Genomic DNA, 24,980 nt, shown 5'->3' on the forward strand with positions numbered 1-24,980 from the left:
GGGGGGGGGTGGTGCAAGGCTACTGAATGGTTCAGAATCCTATGGCTTTGTGCTCTCAAACAGAATAAGAGGGGGAAAAAAAAAGAGGAGAAAACTGTGTTGCCACTGTGATCAAAGGGAAAGGAATGATATAAAAATGGATTATAATGATCTTTAAAGATTGATAATGTGAGTTGTTATAGACCAAATGTTTGTGTCCTGCCAAAATTTATATGTTGAAACTTATTCCCCAGTGTGATGGTACATGAGGACAGAGTCCTCATGAGTGGGATTAGGACCCTTATAAAATGGACCCCAGAGAGCTCCCTTGCCCCTTTCACCACATGAGGCTGTGGCAAGAAGACAACCATCTATGAATCAGGAAAAAGATATTCGCTAGACACTGAATCTGCTGGTGCCTTGATCTTGGACTCCCCAGCCTCCAAAACTGTGAGAAATAAATTTCTATTGTTTATAAGCCATCTGGTTTATGGTATTTTGTTATAGCAGCCTGAGCTAAGACACAAGTTTTAGCAAACCTAATGAAAAGACAAACAATATCCTACCCTATCTGTAGTACTCAGTTAGAACAGACAAGGATAAAGTATAGGATCCCAAAGGTACAAAGGTGGAAAACATGGGAACACAAGTTTAAGAACTGAAGTGCCCAACAATAGGGTCCCTGTTAAGTGAAGAGACAAAAGAAGCTCATGAACTACGAGAACAGGAAATGGTCATGGCAGTCGAGATCATGGGGAACATCAGAGTAGATGGAACAGGAGTTAGGAAGTAAGTCAAACTGAATGAGTCCCAGAGGAAACATGTCTGATGTTGCTGGGTGACTAAAGTGGAAAAGGAAAGAAGGTCACTGGAGTTGAGGGGACTGAGGCGCTAAAAGTTCCAAGTTTTTGAAGAGTCTTGCATTTGCAACTGTGAAGTCTTAAAATCACACAGACAGCCCCAAACCTAGTGGTAAGCGACTTGGAGTGAGGTAAAAGAGGCCAGAATCATCCTTGGCGGTGAGCGATCTCTGGGGTTGAGTGTTCCGCTCACCACCATTTGTAAACAGTGTTAACAGGGCCATCCTGGCCAGAGACAGATCAACAAGCTGCCAGCCAGGTGGGAGGTGTGGAAAGGGTCGTCAAACCTTGCCTTGTGCACTAGGAGGCTGTGGATGAGGGGGTGGCTTTATAGGCATATGGTTTTGTGTTATGAGCTTAAATCCCTTTTAAATACGTGATGGCAGAGGGGCGCCTGGGTGGCTCAGTCGTTACACGTCTGCCTTCGGCTCAGGTCATGGTCCCAGGGTCCTGGGATCGAGCCCCGCATCGGGCTCCCTGCTTGGCGGGAAGCCTGCTTCTCCCTCTCCCACTCCCCCTGCTTGTGTTCCTTCTCTCGCTGTGTCTCTCTCTGTCAAATAAATAAATAAATAAAATCTAAATAAATAAATAAATAAATAAATAAATGATGGCAGACATACCTTCTCCACCCAATCCTAGAGCCAGCCCTGTGACGTGCCCCAAAACTGGGGTTATTTCTCTAATTACGAAATCCAAAAAAAGTTTGTCCCCTGGTTTAAATGCACAGTAACCTATGTGATGGCATCTTTCCTCCCCCCACCATTTCTAAGCATTTACATTTTCAATTTGCTTCATAGGTTTTATTAATATATGATTTTAATTTATTCATTCACTCATTTAGGTATTTTATGTCTAACTTTTTAGAATGAATCTTCATGAGGTCAGGGATCTTGTCCAGTTTGTTCCATTTTATGTTCCCAGTTTCCTGATCCGTGCCTTCCCAATCAAAGTTGAATCTCTCTCTCTCTCTCTGTCTCTCTCTCTCTCACACACACACCCCATATATATATATTCCCAATACCAGCAGTGTGTACATATCCAATTATCTGTGCAATATTTTCTGATAAATTTTCATTGCAAAAAGATAAAAAATAGATACAATATGTAACAGATTAAATGTTTCCTCTTCTTTGTCAAGTTGTTCCTAAATCATTCACTTTAGTGGTATTTAAAGGATAAAAAATGCAAAAAAAAATAATAATAAGGGAAGTGAATTATGTAATTTATCCATTACCTTTCCACACCTGCAATGATCTGTTTTAGTACATCTTACTCTTGCCTAAAGAAAACAGAGTTTTCTTACACCATACACCACATATCCAAGCTCAAATCTATTGGCCAGTCTATGATTTCCATGCGAGTACTCGAATTCACCGTCTCCTCTACATACTTCCATTGATTTGCATGACTAATGGGAATAATGAAATTTCTAGATTCAGTACTGTTCCTGCTGTATCTTATAATCACCAACAATTATTAAAATAATGAAAGCAAAATGCTCAGCTGCTTGGAGTGCAGTGCTAATGAGGTCAAGGTAGTCGGTTCCATTTCTGGGCAGGCTAGTTAGTATTTTGCAGAAGGAAAAAAGTAGTTTCATAGTTATAGACTACACCCTTAACCTCGACCAGCCATATTATAAAGTTATGTCACTGGTTACAAGCAGACTGTGGCAAAAGAAAGGGAATAAATTCAGGTAAATCCATGATTTAGGTAATATTAGGGTCACTCTCATAACTAGCTTCGTTATCTTAGAGCCATAATGAAGGAGTCAAGCTTGGTCAGCAAGTAGAATTAACCTTAACCAATGGCTAGTAAACATATTTCAAGAATTTAAGTACAAATCAGGCAGAAAAAGTCAAAGGGGAGGATAAATATTAAAGAACAGGCACTATTTGGGATGGAAATGTCAGGAATTGTGCTAAAACATTTAAAAATACTAGTTCATTTTAGGTCCCCCTCAGACAGTTGCACAGGGTGCACACTGCACAACTTTAGAAGGAGCCTTTCACTTGCACTATGATGTACATTGGCCACAGAGATTGTTAGAGAATAAATAATTTGCCCAAGTCACACAGTTAGCAAGTGTTGCTTAAGCTGAAGAAAAGTTCAGAATGGGGAAAACAAAATATCTATTTACTTTTGGCAGGATAGTATATTGAAATCTAGAAGAAACCATCTGGGACTAGAAAGGATTCATCATTAATTTCAGGAAAGCCTATAGGGAAACGAAGAACAGTTTAGAGTCACAGGGGATAACCTAAACAAGAGACAGACTAGGAAAACACTGCATCTCACAGGTAATATTAATCCATATCTATGATAAAATATCCTGATTTAGAGGCTGCATGGAAAAGGGATAAAAATTCACCCATGGTTTATTTTCCAATAACTGGGATTCTTCTATCCTTCACTTAGGACAGAAAAGACAGGATATTCTTGCGTTTTTCATAATGTTTCTCTATTGAGGGAGGGGGTGCTTTTAAAATGTAGATAACTAAAAAAAATGCAGATTATTGGGCCCTACCTCAGCTACTCAACCTCTAGTTCCCCCAGAAGATACATAAGTACATCAAAATTTGGGAAACAGTGCCCTAGCAGATGAGTGAGGTAATAAAATGTCCTCAACTCGTAAAGACCACAGGCAGACACAGATGAAGAGAGTAACCCAAAAAGAGAAATCAGGGACAGCTGACTCAAGCATAAACACTAAGTCTCCTTGGACGGTCTCCTTTGAGATGGGTCCGCATTAGGCTTTTCTCCACAGAAACCAACTGATGTTCAGAGAGAAGTGGCAACAGGCTAACACGATGGAAGACGAGGAGCTCGAATTCAGAAAAATCCAGGTGCGAATCCCTGCTCAGCCACCACCAGCCGGGTAACTCTAAACAAATTGTACATGTTCACTAGCCTCAGTTTCCTTACTGTACTACAAGGATAAAAATACTCTCCCACAGAATTCTGAGAAAATGAGATGACTCATGTAAAGTGTGTAGTATAATGTAAATTTGCGTTGATTAAAAATATCAACGCCATTGTTGCTATAGATGTTAGGAGACAACAGCGTTGCTCTTGTTTCAGATTGGGCAAAGGAATCAGTCAAAATGGATTTCTCTTTGTTGATCCCAGTGTTACATCACTCAGCTTCAAGCCTGAAACAAATCTGACTTTGGTTACATCTTAATCGTATTATTTAAATTAGGGTTATTGTAAACAAAAAGAAATACTTAAGAAATGTAGTGACAGGGAGGGAAAGGCGAAGGCAGCCTTTGGTACCCGTGTGTTCCTTATGCTTTTCTCTGGGGGCCCAGGGTTGGGGAGCAGTAAGAATAAGCCTTTAAGGAGAAGAGAGAGCGAGCCTCCTTGGGGAATCTCGAAGGAGAGGAGGACAAGGCCAGTGAACCATTTTGCGTTTGCTTCATTCTCAGGACTACAGTTAAAGGAGAAAGGCATCAGCCAGTGGTCGTGTAAGGCTGGGATTGTGGAAATGTTGCCGACAGAGTCAATGACTTTGACTCCAAGAGACATTTTCTTCATGATTTTATGACAGGGATGAAAGCATCTGGCATAAGCTTCAGGAAAGGTATAATCTTTTAGTTAGCTTGGAGGGAAAAATAAACCGCAACAAGTCAAAGGAACTGCTGGTTAGACTTGGCAAAAAATTGCCACTCGGAGGAGCGTGATTGAGAGAGGCGGCTTGCATGCAGGAGTATGCATTGCCCCTGATTCAGGATGTCTGGGAAATAGCAGTGTGCTGGTTAATTGGACATTATGCTTTCCCAAGTGTTTCCATCATTATGCAGCACATATGGATTACCAATTTTCAGATAAATGAAATGCATGTAGAATCTTAAAATATTCAGATTGTCTGGTCTACTGCTTCCATGTTATAGAGGAGGACATTTAGGGCCAGTGAGGAAAAATATATGTGAAGTGACAGCTAATCAGTAATGTGGCCACGATCAGAACCCAGATCTCCTCACTTTCAGGTCAATGTTTATTTTCCCCACCCAGGTGGTTACAGAACTCTCACCATTCTTGAATATGTTTTGATAGTTGAGAATCTTAAGTGCCGTAGAAGTCATCATTACTGCTATCTGTTTTCTCTGCACCAGGCTAAGGGATAGAAATTACAAACACAGGAGATAGGGCTGAATCTCTGCCTGCTTAACCCTGAAACTTCCTGTTGTAAACAGACTGTTGATCGTCACTTGTTTATCATTTGTTTCTCTCATAAACTGTCATTGTATAAAATAAGGAAAAGAAAGTAATTAGGCTTTGTGGGCATTGCAGAAATTTTAGACAGAAAATTAGAAATGAAATCAATGCCTAAGAAAACATTTTAAAACAGTATGATTAAAAGAAGGCCCGTTGCATGTTATTGAAGGCAAGGACCCAGAGGCTTACATTTGGGCAATGTGAGGCTAGCCATAGTGCAGGGTGGCCTGAGAAAGTTGAAATATTGGAAGGCAGAAGTTCAGTAAAATCTTAGACATAATTTGGGGGAAAATCCTCATTTGTTGAAGCCCCCCACCCTTAACAACTCATACAATTTATAATCAATCCACCTCATAAAGCTTGCAGTCACTCCACCTTGAGATGGAGACTCTGGTGTGGAAATACCATTTGGGGACATTGCTTGTATTTAAAGACATAAAATGAAAAGTGAATTTAATGTTTACTCATGTGTCTATGTTTAATCTTACTAATAAATTTATATCCATCTCTAAGACCTAGAGCTAGAACTAAGGGTTGAGGAGTCTGAGGTAGATTTCTAGAACAGGCTTCTCAAACTACACTATGCATATGAATCAATTAGGGAACTCGTTAAAATGCAGATTTGGATTCAGTAAGTCTGAGGTGGGAACTGCTACCCACATTTGTCAAATTCTCCCAGGAGATGCTAATCATGCTGGTCCATGGACCACATTTTAAGTAGTCAGTGTTGAGACAAGTAACAGAGCAAGCAATAGAGCTCTATTACTTAGGGGAATCAAGTCTATAGTTGATCTATTTCTATCTAGAGATGTAGATAATAACTACCCCAGATCAAAGTAATGAGACTGATTAAGAACTTGTAGCTCAAAGCCAATCTGTTTTGGTGCTACAAAAAATGTGCGTGTGTGTGTGTGTGTGTATTTCAGACCTACCCCCAGTCCTGCCTGCACTGCTTATCTTCCACATTGGAGTTAGCCATCTTTTTAAGCCTTCAAACCATCATTTCACTCCCTTTCGTAGCCCACGTTGTTGTACGGTAGGCAATGTATAGACTCTTAAAACAGTTTGCATGGTTCTCCCAGATCTGGCCATAGCCTCATGGTTTATCACTGTCTTCCTCACTGTCTAAGCTCTAAACACACCAAATATCTATCTGTCCTTCAAATAGCATGTCTTCTCTCTCTTTTCTATGTTCCCTCTTCCTGAAACACTTTCCCTTCCCCTGAGGCAATTCTCTTCTTCACTTAGTATATTTCCGTGTATCCCTCCAAGGAAGTCTTCCTCAATGCCCAACGTCTAAGAGCCTCTGCTATCGGACCAACCCTACAGCGCCTTCATCCTACCCTATCATAACATCTGTATGGCCAAGGTCAGTTTACTTGAAAGTCTTTCCCACTCTACTCAAATCTCCTTGAGGACAAGACCATGTCTTTTTAGTTCACTATTTTATCCAGTTTTCCTGGCTTGACCCTCTTTAGAAAAACAGTTTAATTAGGATTGAATAAATAAACAAGTGGGTAACAGTTGCAATTCTTGGGTGGGAGAGAGAGAGAGGGATGATGTAAGGCATTGTCTAGAAGGAGCAGGAAGTGTTGGCTGGGGTAACCTAAAGGGAGTTTAGGCAACCAGGGAATATTTTTCTTAAAAGAGGAGGGCCAAGATCATGAAGGATCCAGACTGGGCAAATGGAATTGGGAAGGGAAAACAGAAATAAGGAAGTTGCAAAGTGACAGTGAAGAAGAGTAGAGAAGACAAAAGCATATGGACCTCATTGTGGTTTCTCTGGGTATTTAGATGAAATAATATAACATACTGGGCAGACAGAAAACCTGCAGCGGGAACAGAGGAAACATAGAGGTGAACGGAAGCAGGAATAAAATATCTTCCCAAATCCTTGTAGAAGAAGAGAATCACTGCACTGGAAATCACGAGACTGCTGACAGTATGGATTTAGGAGGCATTTAATTGCTTAAATACTTTAAGATTTGAAAACAGGCTTGTAATCGTTTACAGAACAAAAATAACATTTCTCCGACCCACGTGACAATTAAGGGCATATCTGTGAAATATTCTATGTCCAGAATAGAGTGGGCAGGAAGGGAAGAGATTAGATATGAAGGCCTCCTAAAATAAAACTTGCCTAAGGCCTTGTGCACGCAGGATGATTATTCAAATATACAAGTCAGGGAAACGCTTGTTAGTTTTCGATGGTGACGCTTCTGACACTTGGATTTGATTTCTTAGGATATCCCCTACAACTGTCATTTTCAAACCTTCTAATAAGCAGTGACCCTTTTGTCAAATAAAATATTACCCTTAGGACAGAAAAAGATACTCAGGTTGCAGAGATGCCTGCGGAGATGAACATCATGTCCAGCCTTCCACACGCTCCAAACATCCCATCGGCAAACTCACAGGTCCTTGGCAGAATGTCAAGGATTTGGAATATACTCTCACAATCCATTTTTTTCTGTATATCAGGTCACGTATTGGTCCTTTCCAAATATCTAGTGACTTCTATTTGCACAGACCCTAGGGACTACTTGTCCAACCTGTATTTTGAAAGTTTAAATTCAGTTTTGATTCTGAATGATATTTCATATCTAGATAATCCACGTGTATATATGTATATATATGAAATTTCATATATATCCACATATCATATGTATGTATATACCTATGTCTACCTATCTCTCTCTCTCTGTAGATCTCTATATATGAATGGTTGGATTATTTATCAGAAACAAAGATTTAATACATATCAAGATTTAAAGTGCATAAAAGACAACAGTACATTTTTTCAATTTTAATTTTGCTTGTTATCAATCACTTCCTAACGGAATTTTGTGTTTCTAATTTACTCTGGATCTTTTCAAGTCAATGACCTTGCCAGAGAGTGATCAATATTGATCGATAATGCATCTGGCCTTCATGACGAAATCCTCTAGAAGAGATTTTTAATAAGCTGCTCAACCTTCACAGAGTACATAACAGGCACTCCTTAAATATTTGTTGAAAGATTGGCTGAATGAGTGTTGGCTTTTATTTTTCTTTCTTAAATTTTTTTATTTTATCATGTAAGCTATTATTGGGTCTGAGTTATAGAGTAAATTTCTGTGGACCTGTGGTTAAGTGCCAACTCCACACAATTTCTTGTTTCACTCTAGGCCCCATTTTCATTTTTTTTGTGAAGTGGGGGTAGCAAGTAACTCCTTGAAAACTGTGGATTGCCATTAATACGTCAACGAGTATCTTTGGGAATATCTGCACTCCTTTTGAGCCCTAAAGCACATTTTCCCCGGGAACCTGAAGGAGAAGAGCAGACTTTTTTTTTTGAACTTTGTTCTATTTAGTATTTTTCTTGTTTAAAACTGTTCTGTCTGAAGACAGTAGATGGTTTTATCCCCTGATACGCTCCCCGATCAGGAATATTTGTCTTCGGTACAAGGCAGGCTTCTAACCCCTACTTTCTAATGAATATTTCATTAACATTGAAAGGATTTAATTAACTGTCTCTGCTTTCTAGCAAAAATCACACTTTTATTTGCCTCTGTGATTCCCAGCAAAAAAAAATTTTTTTTAAAACAAGACTTTTTTTTTTTCTTAAGGAAATCCCTTTTAAAAGGTCCTTCTGTGCTATAGAATAAATGTTTGCGACCCACCCCCCCAAATTCCTATGTTAAATCCTAACCCTCGATGTGATGGTATCAGGATGTGGGGCCTTTGGGAGGGGCCTAGGTCATGATGGTGGAACCCTCATAAATGGGATTAGCACCCTTATCAAAGAGACCCCAGAGGGCTCCCTGGTCTCTTCCACCACATGAAGACACAGTGAGAAACTGCCTGTGTATGAGCCAGGAAGTGGGTTCTCACCAGACCCCGAATCTGCCAATGCCTTGATTTTAGACTTCTCAGTCTCCAGAGCTAGGAGACATTGATTTCTGTCGTTCACAAGGTACCTAGTTTGTGGTACTCTGTTACAGCCACAGAATTTCATGGAATAAAAAATAAGACAGTCTGTAATCAACTCTTTGACTTGGGACCATCAGTTGACCCCCCTGCTAATTGGTTGTATGCCTGAGCTTTTGCCCTCAGAACAACAAGAGATAATTTCTGTCAAAGTGCCGTAAAGATGAACAGCATCATACAATGCCTATCTCATACTACCAGGATGCATTTCATAAACTGGACCTATAACACAGGACTTAGGAACCAACCAAATATAAAATAACAGGGTTTAATTAAATGGTGGTTTAACATTTTTGCTTTCCTTTTTTAAAAAAAAAAATATTCTTGGGGCGCCTGGGTGGCTCAGTCCGTTAAGCATCTGCCTTTGGCTCAGGTCATGATCCCGGGGTCCTGGGATTGAGCCCCGCATCGGGCGCCCTGCTTGGCGGGAAGCCTGCTTCTCCCTCCCCCACTCCCCCTGCTTGTGTTATCTTGATCTCTCTCTCTCTGTCAAATAAATAAATAAAATCTTAGAAAAAATTCTTTACCACCTAGCTGTGCCCAGCTTATACATAAGTAGGAGGCAGATAACTTAAGATTTTCTGATTGAATTAGAGAAAAAAACTATAGGAAGAAGCATTTGTTGAGTTCCTACTGCATGCCATATGAGTTTATCTAATCTTCATAACAGCTTTGGGAGTAGGTATTATCATTTCCACTATATAGACCTAGATTCTAAAGCTCAGTCAACTTCATTATCTGCCCAAAGTTATGCAACACAAAGGCAGTGTAGTTGGGGTTGGAAACCAGGTGTGATAGATTTAAATCACAACTTATTTCTCTAACACCAAGAGATAAGAAGATAATCTGAAAAAGATATAGTTTTACATTTCTACACAGAACATATTTATATAGAAATTTGATTTAGATCTAATATAGAACACCAGATTTAAGATAAACTTCAGGTGTAACAGGACACAACATTTAACCCAACTGAGAAAATTATTAAGTCATTAAATACATATTTTGTAAGTGCCCTTTGCATGGCTGGCAAAGTGCTAGTTGATTTACAACTGTAACCAAGACATAATCTGTCTATAATATCTCTGGCAGTGGTCATTCAGCCTTAAATAGTTCAAGTACTCAGGTCCAATTATCTGCCAGCAAAACTATGCAGATGAATGCTAGATATTACATCTCTAAGATCTTGTTTGACTCTAAAGACCAATAAAAATAATAAAGCTGAGGCATCAATTCTTTATTCTAGTTTAAGTCCTAAAAAAACAGAACAGCATGATCTTTAGTTCATTGTATTTTCTGAATCTGATGAACCTGTGTTTTTTTAGTCAGGGCAGATGTGTCAAATTTCAGCCATAAAGCAGAATACACATCTACCAATATTCCTTTATCTGCATTTATATATCACCTCTTAATTTACTGTACTCAGGCATTAAAAACTATCTTCTGTATTTTATTGGTAATAAGACAGCACTGATTACAAAACATACTGTTATTTTATGAGTCACCAAGAAAGGAACATATATGGCCAATTAAATTATAACATAATGCCTTCTTATCATCAAATCAAAGATGTAATTCGATTTTGGAAATACTACTTCATGAATAAAATGTGTGTCTTAGAATTGATGAAATATGGTATGAGTTAGGTAGATCTCCTAGCATGCTATATTGACTAAGTATTTTTTGCATGGATGTAATTTACACACACAACTCACTACTTACCTACCTTTCATACAATTCCAGTTCCAGTGTTTGTGTACAGACAGACTGGTCCTGTGGTTGATCACATAGACTCTGGAATCACCCTGTCTGGGTTCAAGATGTATCTCTACCACTTACTACCTATATGTCCTTTGGAAAGTTGTTTTTTGTTTTGTTTTGTTTTGTTTTACTTTTTGGTGGATCATATTCCCCTTCTCTAGAGCACAGATAACAGTAAAAACTAACTCACAGTGTTATTGTGAGGATTAAATAAATGAAACTGTGCCTTGTACATATTAAGTGCCTAAAATGTATTTACTATTGGGGCGCCTGGGTGGCTCAGTTGTTAAGCGTCTGCCTTCGGCTCAGGTCATGATCCCGGGGTCCTGGGATCGAGCCCCGCATCGGGTTCCCTGCTTCGCAGGAAGCCTGCTTCTCCCTCTCCCACCCACCCTGCTTGGGTTCCCTCTCTCGCTGCGTCTCTCTCTGTCAAATAAATAAATAAAATCTTAAAAAAAAATAAAAATAAAAAAATAAAATGTATTTACTATTAATATAGTTGTTATTATGATTACAGAGTACATGAAGATGTGAGGCACATTGAACTCTCTCTGCAAATCTTCACAGTGCCCAGGGGACTTCATCTCAACTTCAAGATGCAAACCTTTACAAGCATGCAGCTGTTCCGGACATCAAGAATGCACGCACAGCCCATAATCGTGCCAGTTACATAACCTGCCATGCAAGCCGCATCCTTCCAAGTCATGTAGTCCCAGAGGACATACACAGTTATGCAGAGAAAACCTGCTGTCTCTTAAGTATATTCACTTTCCATAAATTTACAATTAATATTATTCCTGATCTTGAAAATAAGCTGTGAACCAAAGCAAATCGCCTTAAAAACAGATTTTCATTAATGAGGAGATTTACTCTAAGTTTCTCCCCGCCTACCTTCCTTACTTGGCTTTCATGAAAATTGCAAAACACCTTTCCCTGGTGAGATCCATACCATGACTGCTGATACATGGTTGAGAGCATTTCGGTACTTAATTAGTGAAGAAATACAAGTAAAGGCAGAACCTCATTCACCTCTCTCATTCATTTCCTTTCTGATCAGTTACTATGACATTGCATACTGACAAAGCACCTATACATAGCCACATGTCTTCACAAGCATACCAGCTCAAGGCCTAGGCAATCTTTGACCTTCCTTCTCACCTCATGCACACCTTGAACATCAATGTACATGTTTGCTCACTTCAAGCTTTCATTTAAGGTCAAGCACATTTAGAGGGTGTACAACTTGTCCAGCCCTCCATCTTGTGCTTCTGTTTCCCTATTCCTTCTCCTTGATCACACTTGCTGGAGCTGTGTTTCGCAGAGAGGTGATGCATTTACCCATGGCTCTAGCAAAAATTTCCATTTCCTTTTGCCATAGGTAATATAATTTCGACACTAAGAAAAAATAATGTTATCTAGCACCCTGTTTCCAAATACATCTCAGGTGGGCCAATGGAGTTTTATTATGGAGGAAAAACCAAAGTCACTTATTAGGAACACATAAAAATAAAGGCACAATCTCATCTGTTCCTCTTGTTCATCTCTTCTCTATTTGCTTATTCTTAAATAAAAAGAGAACAGGGAAAGACAGCATGGCAAGTGTAATATATCTATCTTTCTGTAATTTCACCCTATATCTTTTCATATGGAAATAGGTAACACATGTAAATGATGAATCATGGCACTGTCTATGTGTCTATGTCCTAGCCCAACCAATACTTCCTCAACTTTGATCCTTCTGCATAAGAGCCCTAGTAATCCTAGAAACGGGATAATCTCATTGCATTAGCATTTGCCATGCTAACCTAAAGAAATGGTTGGTTAGTAAGGCAAGTAGTAGCCTTGGAGGTGGTGATGATGCACATGGTCACAGACTTAGAGTGGTATGCAAGATCTCCCCAAGCAAGTCAGCATAGTAGCTTATTCTCCATAATAAAATCGGGAATTAAAGTCATTCACTGATAACTACCAAGGGAGACCAAGGTCCTCTGCTTTGTCGGTAGTATTTTCAGTTCTAGCCACTTCTAATTTTACTTTTTAAAATTTAATTCGCTTTTTCTTTTATATTTAGGATCTTCTCACCTGAGTTTTCTCACCTATCAATCTAGACAGCTTGCTACATGTCCTGGACTCTACTAAATCATCTATGGTCTCAGTTCTCCAAGACCTTATGGCTTAAGCAAGCAACCACTAGACAAATAGTGGGTATAAGATGATTTTGATCCCCTACCAATGCAAGAGATGATAAGCATTCTCTATTGGTCTCTGTTTTTCCCATTTCTCTTTTTTCTGCCCTTGAAATTTTTCTTGCTCATGTCATGTTGAAAATGTCAAATTCTTGCCATTTAAGCATGGCCTTAGGACTTCAGACAAGGAGCTCTGAGGACTGTATCTGGTTTTGGCTTATCACACATAAGAGTCAGGGCCATTGGATTTAAAGTATGTCACTGAGGCAAAGATCTCCTTGTCCTGAGTCCTTAGCATCTTTCAATGTCTTGAATGTGGTTCTAACAACGGGCCAACATTACATTGGTGAAGCTCTGAAGCATGGGGCTCAAGAAGGTTTACCTAGAGGACTGGGTACAACACTGAAAACTGCTTACCACTTTTATGAGACTTACAAAGAAAAACATTACTCACTCACTTATTTCCAACAATGTAACAATTTTTTAACAAGTAATTGCTATGTGCCACCTCCTGACTGGATGCTAGGGATATGCGTCTTCATCTTCATTATTGTATTTTGTGAGTATTCACTATGTACCAGATGCTGTTTTAAGTTCTTTACTTTTAATAAATACTAAATAAAAGATAGTTCCTATACCCAAGGAATCATTATTTCCTCTCCCATGCCTAGGAATTTCCCTTCCAGAGACTTTGAGATAGAAAAAACAGCTAGGTTTCACCACTAATTCTCTCCGATTGGAATGAAAGCATAATTATTTGGGATCTTCTACCCTATAGTCAACCTTATCACTGGCAAGCCATTTTTGTGCATTTGATCCATTTCCTTTTATTTTCAAACTTTCAAGGTAGGAACATAGAGGCAGCAAGGTAGGGCACACACCACAGCAGGACCTTAATATACCTAGCAGTTGGCCTTCTGTTAGTCACAGCTCCCATGCCACCCACACTGGGCCAGTTGAATATAACCAACCAGAAGGACAGATCACACACATGTCTGAAGGCAGAGATTTCCAAAAATATGTGCATTGCTTTCATTAAAAACAAAAACAAATAGAAAAAAAAAACATCCCACAACCGAATGGAGCAAACATGTCTGTCCTGGTTATTTATTTGGCGGGGTAGGGGGAGAAAAGGTGTTAATCAGCTGACATGACCTATGACTCAAAAACGAGCCAAATGGAAAGTAGTTCAAAAGGGACTTGTAGTCTTTGTCACCCTTTCTTGCAGCAGAGCATTTCTTCTAAAATTATTGTCTGAAAAAAAATCAACAACAACAACAACAACAAACAGGAGACAGGATTCTGTGGGCAAAGCAGGAAGCTGGTGAGATGCGCATAAGAAATGCTGAACAACTCAGCAGGACCATTATCTATTTGTTTATTAAGTTTTCCAGTATAGTAGATTGATCTGAAAATAACAGAACGTTTATGAAGCATGAAGCGTTTCCTAAGCTTTCAATTAAAATGAAATAAAACAAAATGCTGGATGTGTGTTCATTGCAGGAAATCTCATTAGGGCACTGGTCATCACAGCCAGGCATGGCCTCGTTACCTTGTGCTCTTCCTTCAGCCCACTGCCCACCAGCTCAGCTCAGGCTCGAACTGTAAGTAATGCAGCTCTTCGCCAGCAGGAGCTTTGTTCTCTAGGGTGGAACAATCACAGTGATCTTTTAAGACAAAGGCCAGCACTGTGACCCCACTTTATAGATGAAGAAAATGGAGTATATCAACTGCCTTTCCATAGCATCTATTGTACCAACGAGGAATAGAACATACAGCTCAGGAAACCATGTTAACTCCCTGAAACACTTGGAAAGTCTGTGCTTGTATTTTTTTAATTGTTTTTTATTAACATATACTATATTATTTGTTTCAGGGGTACAGGTCTGTGATTCATCAGTCTTACACAATTCACAGCGCTTGCCATAGTACATACCCTCTCCAGTGTCCATCACCCAGCCACCCCATCCCTCCCACCCCCCTCCACTCCAGCAACCCTCAGTTTGTTTCCTGAGATTAAGAGTCTCTTATGTGCTTGTATTTTTCTGGTTTTTTGCTAGGAGCATTTGAACTCAGAGTGGCAAGTAGAGAACAGAAGAGAACATTAAATCAGGAAAAAGGGATAGAGAGCAAGCCAGAGAATGAAACAGACCAGCAATGCATATTCTGATAGCTCAACACCAGGAGCACTGAGCAGAGGACTGTGGGACATGATGAGGCAGAGGGAGATGGCATGGGAGCTGTGATTTATAGTATAAAATATATATTTGGTCTTAGTCCCTGTTTCTGGCACAGAGCTCCTAAAAGCCTAGGAATTTCCTAAGAGATAAGAGAGAGAAAGGTGCCTTATCATTCATAACAAGCCTCTTTTAGCCACCCCTGAGCTTATGTTAATATAACTTTTGGAAAACCCCTAAGGATGTGTGCTGGTTTCCAGGGAATCAACCAGGTGATTAGAGGGTAAGGACTCTCAGCCCTGCCCCCCACTCTGGGGAAGGGAGAGAGCCTGGAGATTGAGTTCAATCACCAATGACCAACAAATTCATCAATCATACTTATGTAAGGAAGCTTCCAGAAAAACCCAAAAGGCCAGGGATCAGGGAGCTTCTGGGTTGATAAACACATGGGAATGCAAGGAAAGGGCATGAAAGCTCCATGCCCCTTTCCACATACCTTGCCCTATAGATCTCTTCTATTTGGCTATTCCTGAGTTAGACTCTTTTATTATACACCAATAATCTAGTGAGTAAACGGTTTTCCTGAGTCCTGTGAGCTGCCCTACCAATCAATCAAACCTGAGGAGGGCGCCATTGGAACCTCGGATCTATAGTGGGGTGGGTCAGAAACACAGGTGATTGGGGCGCCTGGGTGGCTCAGTCGTTAAGCGTCTGCCTTCGGCTCAGGTCATGATCCCAGGGTCCTGGGATCGAGCCCTGCATCGGGCTCCCTGCTCTGTGGGAAGCCTGCTTCTCCCTCTCCCACTCCCCCTGCTTGTGTTCCCTCTCTGGCTGTCTCTCTCTCTCTGTCAAATAAATAAAAAACGAAAAAAAAAAGAAACAGGTGATAGCCTGACTTGTTGACTGGAGTCTGAGGTGGGGGTTGAGGGAGACTGAGGGACTTGTGGGAGTGAGCGCTTAACCCGTGTGATCTGATGCTAACTCCGGTAGGTAGTGTCAGAATTGAGTTAAATTGTAGGACATCCAGCTGGTGTCACAGAATTGTCCGATGTGTGGAAAAGCTACGCATCTGGCGTCAAAAATGAAGCTGTGCTGTTGCAGACGTGAGAAGAAAGGAGACACACAGGAGAAGAGTGATTTTCTTTATAGGAGCTTCAACCCTTCTCTCAAAGGGAAAGTCATCAGGGTCAGTTCAATTTCTGAGGCCCAGAAACAGAAAAGAGTCCAAATTAGAGTAATTCACAATCAGGACCCAAAACAGCAACCAAAGCCAGCACTATGATGGTCCTCTGTTCTTTTCTTTTAATGATTTTTGTACTTTTTTTTTTTTTTTTTTGACTAGTAAAATCTCCCTAAGCCTCAAAACGGGACTACTCAACTTTGTTGTCTATTCACTAGCATCTGTCTTAAAAGCAATTCTATGGCTTCTAGTTCTCTGGAAACACAAATCATTTGAAGGCTGAATTGCCATTACACTTGAAGAAATTCCAATTTGGGGCAGTTTCACTACTCCGTGAAAGGATCCTGGAAACCCACACCCAATGGAAAAATTACATTTGAACAGTGCATAGTTATAACCTACAATGGCTCCAAAAGAAAGGAAGGAGCAGTATGGAATAAAGCCTCATGTTTCCCACTTCTCTATTTTTCCTAGTTTAAAGCAAGATTTCTCCTATCATCTAAACAAAGGAATGGCTCTAAAGCAAAGAAAAGGTTCATTTTTATAAATACTATCAATTTGGAATAGTGATGTTAGACTTATCCTAATTTATGAATAAGAGATTAATTTCCATGCATAGTTTTAGACAAAAAAAAAAAAAGTCTCAATAAAAGATTGCTATCTTGTAATAGAAATGTTGTCCACTTCCCTTGTCACACAGGTCTAGAGCAGTTAAACGGAATGTAATTTCTGTAGACTCTCACATAAATGTGAATTGGGCCAACAATTTCAGTTCATCCTTTAGTGAATTAGAGGATTGGCTACCCTGGATATATTTATACTCATTTCTTCCACTCCCTTTAATGGTACTTAATCTCCTTTTATTAACTAATGTGAATAGTAGGGAAACAAGAGCCCAAATGCTTGTTTCTTTGTATTCTTGCACCATTCCACTCTTAATACAAATAAACATTTTAAAAAAAGATTAAAAAAAAAAAAGCAATGTTTCACGAGTAAAGTTTTAAAATTGATGAAAGGTTTATCTAAGAGGCCAAAATAGAACTCCTCTTCCTCCTGAACTTCACTCTTATCCTGTCCATGAACCACAGTGGGGGTTGGTTAGAACAGCACTGGGTTAAAAGTCCACTGGAAGTGAAGCAGCTGTATTTTGATCCTGTCTTAGCCAGTGAGTAGCTCTGTGATCTTAGGTATGTCATTTAGCTTGGAGTGGGACTCTGGTATATGAAGATCTTCCAATCTCCAACAGAACATACTATACAAGGAGGCAACTCTGGTACATAGTTTAGGTTCTACCACTTCCTAGTGAATGAGCTTGGGCAAGTTGCTTAGCCACCTCTGCCTTAATCTCTTCAAATGTAAGAGTGCACAGACCTCCTACGGATTGGTGGGGATTCATTGAGATAAGACTTCTGAAGGGCTTACAATGGCTCCTGGCATACAGTAAAGCATTCAATGACTTTTGGCCATTATTATGATGATGATGATGCTTCATCATCTCCAATAGTAGTAATTTCCTGTGTGCCTGGCACGTGTCTTTAGCCAGCCACTTTACTAACAGACAGATTGGTAAGTAACGATTTGGAACAATCAGAGGCAGGTTTGGGAAGGGAGAGTCTGCCTGATTGCTGTTATGTTATTTTTCTTTCTTTCATGACCCATAACCAGTAGTTACTGGAGCAATATGTATTCACAAATTGCCATCCCAGAGAGTTGGGAGGGACGTTGCTATTTAAAGGCTGCTCACAGTGTCTAGATTGGCATTTAGTGGTTACTACACAGAAATAAACTGTTGGAGACAGGTCAATTTAACTGGTGTGGTCTGCTTTGGGTGTCTCAGAACTATTCTAGGTACTTGGGTAGATGGGGTAAATAAATAAATAAATAGCTCAGATGTTCATCCTAGTTGCTTAAGGTTTAGTCAGGGATGCAAAAGGCACTCACAATTGAAATACTAATGTCTACTAAAACAGTATAAATCTATGCATATGGTATGGCTGAACCAAGTATACTCCTATCCTCCAGGGGATATTCTAGGAAAGGAAGGCTGAATTTTTTCAGGGAATCTTCTTGCTTAATAGGAACTGTGCACAAGTACTTGACAGAAGGTTGGAATTTGTAGAGTACATAGAAGGGATGGAGAATTACAAGAGAAAAAAAAAATGAACATTTCGGAGGCAGAATTTGCAGCATATCGAAGGTGGTGCAGAGAAGTCTTGACTGGATAAGGAGCAGGGAGGCATAACATCTGCTAGGTAAGGGGCACTCATGGGGCTCCACATTTCAGACTTTTGGTTTTAATCCATAAGATATTAGTGAGACATTACAGTTTTGTACAAGGCAGACTACTGAAATAAGTGAAGAATTGAAGAATCCAATTGAGCCACATGAAATTGCCAATATTTGACAGTTTCTGACCTACCCAAATGGTAATTTCATACAGTCCTATCTAACATCTTAAAATCAATCTGTCATTTGGATAAGAGGCAGGGAGATTAGCTTGGAGGCTAACTATATTATCTAGAGGTGAAATCTCCCTCCTGGGCTTTGATAAAGGTGGATATTTTGGACAAAGGGAAAAGAGTGATTTTTCCTGACATATTTTTGCTAGAGTTCTCTTAACCTCTCTTTTCTCTTTTTCTGGTCTTACTCTTGGGAAAGCAAAGCATTTGTTTTCTCACATCCTTTTGGGTCCAATTATGTTGATTCTGATCTCTCTTAGCTGCTTGACCTATGGACCTTCTAGAAAACATAGTGAGGCCCCTTCTTAGAGGAGCAGGGCTGATGCTTAGTTTGCTAGGCTAGGATTGCTCTACTGGATTTGACAGGTGAACTGCAAAATGCATGGATAAGCACAGCTCCTGAGAACAAACTTCCAGTCTCATGATCAAAGCTCCTCACTGGATTTGGAAAAATGCTGTAGGTTTAAGGAAAGCAAACCTCTAGGCATAGTCTTGGTTTAAAAGGTATTAGGAAGAAAACACTGGTTCTGATTTAAGAGGGTTTATGAGGCCCCCTCTTTGGAAAAGTCGAATTCAGGAATTGTGTAAGGACATATGCACAATTAAGTGGGGGAGAGATAGTTGCTCAAGTATTTTCAATTTCCAAAAATGAGGTTGAGTTCTGTTTTAGGATTAGGGAACACTGAATTTCTTTGAACCATTCCAACCCACTTCTAATTCTGCGGTATACATGTACAATACACAGCATGACAAAATTAGGTCACCAGCTGATGAATATCCAGTCGAGTGAAATGCTCATGAAGTTGTACCAAAAAATAACCATCTGAGTTCGTAAAGTTGGGATGGCAGAATATTTAGGTTTAATGCTTTTTACTTCTAGATTGTACTTAATGCCCAAGATTTGAGCCTGTTTGCTAAATGTCATTAATCTAATGATGTTTTTATCATTAAAAGTAGTAGCAGTTTTAGGGGATGCTTACGACTGCCACAGGGATTTAGGATGAGGCTGGAAAACAGCACCCTACCACCCCAACATGTAGTCACCAGCAAAATCTGTTCTGTCTCCTGTCCTTTTCATCCATTCAGATTTGATATTCTTGTTTAAGGTTCAAGGTATGTTTGGAAAAGGGATGGGGCAAAAGTCAGTCCGGGATAGTGCAGACTTTAGAGACCAAAAATGCATCTCTTGCTCCCCTCTGGCATACTCGAGAACCATGGCCAAAGAAGAAGATGGGAATCTGCTTGATCTCATTTCTCCTCTGGCTTAACTATAGAACTGATTTCCTTGCCTCCTACGGAAAATAGGGATTTCCTCTCTTTGCTTTGGTTAGTAACTCTGAAGGCAGCACAACACTGGGTGTGGGGTGTCAGAACAAATACCCTTGCTGATCCACCTGCTAAACAAGGAGGTGGGAAAAAAGGAGCATCCCAGAGTGAATGTGAGTGTGCGTGTGTGTTAATGCTTCCTCTTCATCTGCTCATTGCAACGTGTCCCTCCTCTCTTCTTTCTCTCTCCTCTCTTAGTTCATAGAAAAAAGGGGGGAATACATAAGAAATGGAAACACTTTCCTTTCTCATAATATGAGACCATCCATTAGTCAAACCTATAGGCTCAAAGTGAGTTCCAAAGCTCTGCCTGGCCCTGACGATATGTTTGAGAGGGTATGTGCCAAGGTTTCTCTTTTCTGCTGACACTTTAAACTCTGAGTGGTCCTTCACAGGCTGAGGGAAATGGATTTAAACCTTGGCCCAGGGCCGCTTAGCAGTTGGGGACCATGGGCAGTTGCATTCATAGCCAGAAGCATGAAGAACAATACAATTGCACTTTTTGCTTCATATTTCCCTCACCCATCAGACTATTGTTTGTTAAATGGGTCATGTTTATTAGCTTTGTTTCACCAGCCTGACTATGAGTGCCTAGCAGTCAGAGTCCCCACCAGATATTTCTTTGTATCCTTCACAGTGTGTTGTGCAGAGGCTAAATAAACACTGAAGTTCCACAGAAATGGAACAATAGAGAAAGAAAGAAAAAAAAAAAAACATGAGGAAGATACAAGAAACTGGAGACAAAGGAAAGGGTGCAACACAAGATAGAGAAAGGCAATTTGGGGATTGTACCCAGGACGAAGACAGACATGGCAGAGTTGTGGTTGGTGGCCAGTGTACAACAATATTTAGAGATGTTCTCCTTCAGTTCTCCTTCCTTTTTGTTCCCTATTCTCCTCCAGGCCTCTGCCCTTTCTCTTTCTTTAGGTATAGCCCCAAAAGACAGCACAACAGTGGACAACAACTCAACAGGGTGGCCACACTGCAGATTATGGTGTGGAGGGAGAAGCCTGGACAGCACTGGGCTCTTCTAATGACCAGCAGGGACAGGTCTGCAATCCTGTACAATACTGAAGGCCAAACCCAGGCCAAGGCCACTCATCTTCACCTGTGGCTGACCTAATACACCTCTCTGTTCTTCTATTTTGCTTTTCACTAAGGGCTCCTAGAGGGTGGGAAAAGAGTAAAGAAATACATCCTGAGTTATTAAAGAATCTCTGTGACCTTGTTAAGCCCCATCCTCCCCAACCCCAAGAAAGGATGCCATTTTTGCTTCTAATACTTTTAAATCATTGTTCATTAAAAGGCAACATCCTTTCTCCCCTAGACCCTATCCAAAGGGATACATTGAGCCCAGGTCTTTGAGGTATTCCCACGTGTTGACAGTCAGCTTTGTTGAGAAACAGATGATTCCATTGTCTGTCCATGTTACAAAGAGCAAAGATGGAAAGCATGACACTCAGCCGTCAACAGTGAGGTGGGAGCAGGGCCATTGTCCTCAGCAGAGATGATCTCAGACCAACCTGACTTCCCTCTCCTTTCCTTTAAATCCCCCTTTCTGTTCTCATTCCTCTCACACAAGAATGTTGCCTATTGGGTCCTTTTTCTTTCTTTTGGCATTTCCTCTTTTTTATTTTCTCAAATTTCCTCTTGTCCATTCTTCTTTCTATTTTGTTGCAGTTCCATTGCTTCCCCTCTATGTCTGCCTCTTCTTTGTCTGCTTCCCTGGAGATTTATGCTGCCTGACTTCATTGGCTCACTGCTCCATCACAGGAAAACAGTATTAGGAACCAGGGCGGGTGGGGAGGGGGCTCTATCTTACCTTGTAACTAGGTTAAGAGGTAGCCCATTGTTGTGTGTATGATGAGTTCTGGTCTTTTCTTTGTCCTGAATAGTGCCCTAACAGCTCCATTACCTCTGCAAGTAGGGAGATGCTGTTTGCTTTCAAAGCAGCAGGGCCTGGCTAAAAGCCTGCCAATCCAATAAAAGTCTCAATTGTGCTGGCCCTCTCCACACCTCCTCCCACCCCATGCTTGCGAGGCTCATGATACAGAAGTTAATGTTATTCATCGGAATAATACTTCTTCCCATCTGCTTCAATTGTGGTGTCCTGCTAATGACAGTGGGAGTGAAGCGACCTCAGGGCTTCCCTGTATGCTATGTGATTCATCCTCATAAGAGAAAGCTGGGCAAAAAAAAAAAAAAAAAGAGAGAGAGCTGGGCAGAGGGAGAGGGGTAAAGGATAGGTATCGAACGCAGTCTTTTCTTTGTGAGAGTCACATTTACCTTTTAGTATTGTTCTGAATTTCACTATCATTGAGAAGCTGAGAAGAGACACACTGATCATTCAGATCACTCTAAACGTGTTCACTTGATTTCCCTCTCTCCTGCTTTACCTGTCTCTGTCATGGCCATTCTATCTGCCCCTGGTCTCTTTCTTCCTTCTTTCTTTTCCTTTTCTCCCTCTCCTAAAGCATTATCAACTCAAGGCTCTGAAGTCAGTTTTCCAGCAAATTGTGAAAGAGCTTATATTGATGAACTAAAGTTGACCCAATCCTTAACTCTTTCATGCCAAGTCAGTTGTCAAACTCTGTATTAGCAGAAAAAGAGTCATGCTTACAGATTTGACTGGGAAAACCAGTCTCTGTGATGCTGTAGGGTCTGTTTTCAGTGGCCCAAAGATAGTCCTACAAAGGATGCTGTGGGAGCTATACTGATATTCTTAGTCCGTTCAGTCTGCTATCCCCAAATATACACTGGGTGGCTTGTAAACAATAGAGATGTATTTCTCACAGCTCTGGGGACTGGGAAGTCTGAGAACAGGGTGCCAGTACAGTAAAGGTTGCAGACCTCACTGTATCCTCACATGGTGGAAGGGGCTAGGGAGCTCTGTGAGGTCTCTTTTATAAGAGCACTAATCTAATTCATGAAGACTCCACCCTCATGACCAAAGAACCTTGCAAAGGCCCCATGTATTGGTATGATCACATTGGACATTAGGATTTCAAATGGGAATTTTGAGGTGACATAAACATTCAGATCATAGCACTGATAGATCCAAACCCAGAAATGTGAGACTGGCTTAGAGTCATGGGTGGACAATAAATGGTTGGCAGCAAAAGAGAAAGCAATGAAAAGATATACTGTAGAAGACTGTTATTGAAATAAATGGCTCTAGAGAAAGAAGGGAGAGATAGATGAGGAGAATAGAAGGAGAGCAGCTGAATCCTAGACAAGGGCAGGCCTCAAGGTATCTCAAAGGGGTCCTCTGATCTGGCCCTTCCTGCCCTGGGCGGTCTATCCTCCACAATCTCTCCGGGTAGTCACTTCATACACACAAATCCCCTATCATTGTTGTGAATAATGTCACTCTTTCACTTGGGAGTTGACTTTGAAGTCCTTCTTCATTAGCTTTCTCTGCTTAATTCAAGAATGGTGACCCACTCTTAGCAGGGAGCATGCATCTGTCCCTTGTTCTTCCTCTTCATTAGCAAGCCCTCAATTTAATCCCTGATCCAGGCTTTATTCATATCTTAGTAGTAACGTTGAGATTGTCACTGACATCAGCTTGCTTTGCCAGGGACACATTAAGCATGCTTCTGGAAAATACACACAGAAAGCTGCTAAACAAATACCATGGAAAAGAAGTTTCTATATTTTCGCAGAACCCTAGGCCATCACTGCCTACCAAACCTAATGCCCTGACTATCTTAATTTCTCCCATATTACCTCTCTTTCCAGGGCACAGGTTTCTCCACAAATGATTCTCGCTCAGATTCTTCATTTTCTTCCATCACTACCTCTGTTCTCCCCCTCAATGTCTTCCCTGTCCTCTCTATGCATGGCCAGCATCAAAGGGGGAGAGTGAGAATTGCTTCAAGTCCCCCAGGGGGCAGATGGTAATGCCACACTGGAGATAGGACAGCAGTGGAAGCCCTCATGGAGTCAATTAGGATTCATGGGAGGAGTATTAGTTCTGGAACTGTGGGTTTCTCCATTAGCAGAGAGGTGCGGACCACAGAGAGGGAGAGAATGAAGCAGAAACCAAGTTTTTTTGTGTGTAATTTTTTTCCACTCAGCTCCAGCCAAGGGTCTTGATCCTGAGCACTTCTCTTCCTTCTCACATTCCTTATTTCTTTATTTTCTACTCCTACCTTCTTTCAGCATCCATATTACCAAACAGAAAGGTGAATCTGAACAACAACAACAAAAATGTAAAAACTCAAATGGGTACTTTTCATGATCTTTTTTATTCCTCTCCTTTCTTTCCTCTCTGAACAAAACACTAGATGGGTTTATATTTGGTAGAAACTGATGGATTTTTCTAAATACATAGAAAAATAACCAAGAAAGATTTAGAATCAATTATGTATTTAGAAGTAGGTAAAGAGAGTCTTATACTCTTTGGGTACCAACGTTGGCAGATATTGAAAATAGCAATAGTAGCGTGAGTAGGATAATTAATGTATTAAGATTGCGAGGAAACTAGAAACCACTGATGAGTTAGCACACACACATACACAAAAAAAATTCTATACTCTCCTTGACCTGATCTCTAGATCTGTCTACATGTGATTTTGAGGAGAAAGCCAAGAATTTAATCAGATTTTAATTCAAATACTGGTTCTGCCCCATAGTATCTAGATCATTTTAGAAAAACAAAGAAATACCTCTTAGAATTTGTTTCCTCATTTGCAAAATGAGGATGATCACAGCATCCTTATCGGGGTACTATTATATAAAGTCCTTACTTATGGATTATTATGATCTCTTATATTTCCTAGAAAAAATTTTCCAATGGCATATCTGCTAAGGGAAATGATGACATGTGTATTTGAATGTATTCTGTATTAATCAATTCTGGAAGA

This window comes from Phoca vitulina, unplaced genomic scaffold, assembly GCF_004348235.1.
Source record: "Phoca vitulina isolate PV1807 unplaced genomic scaffold, GSC_HSeal_1.0 scaffold8, whole genome shotgun sequence".
NCBI classification, from domain to species: domain Eukaryota; kingdom Metazoa; phylum Chordata; class Mammalia; order Carnivora; family Phocidae; genus Phoca; species Phoca vitulina.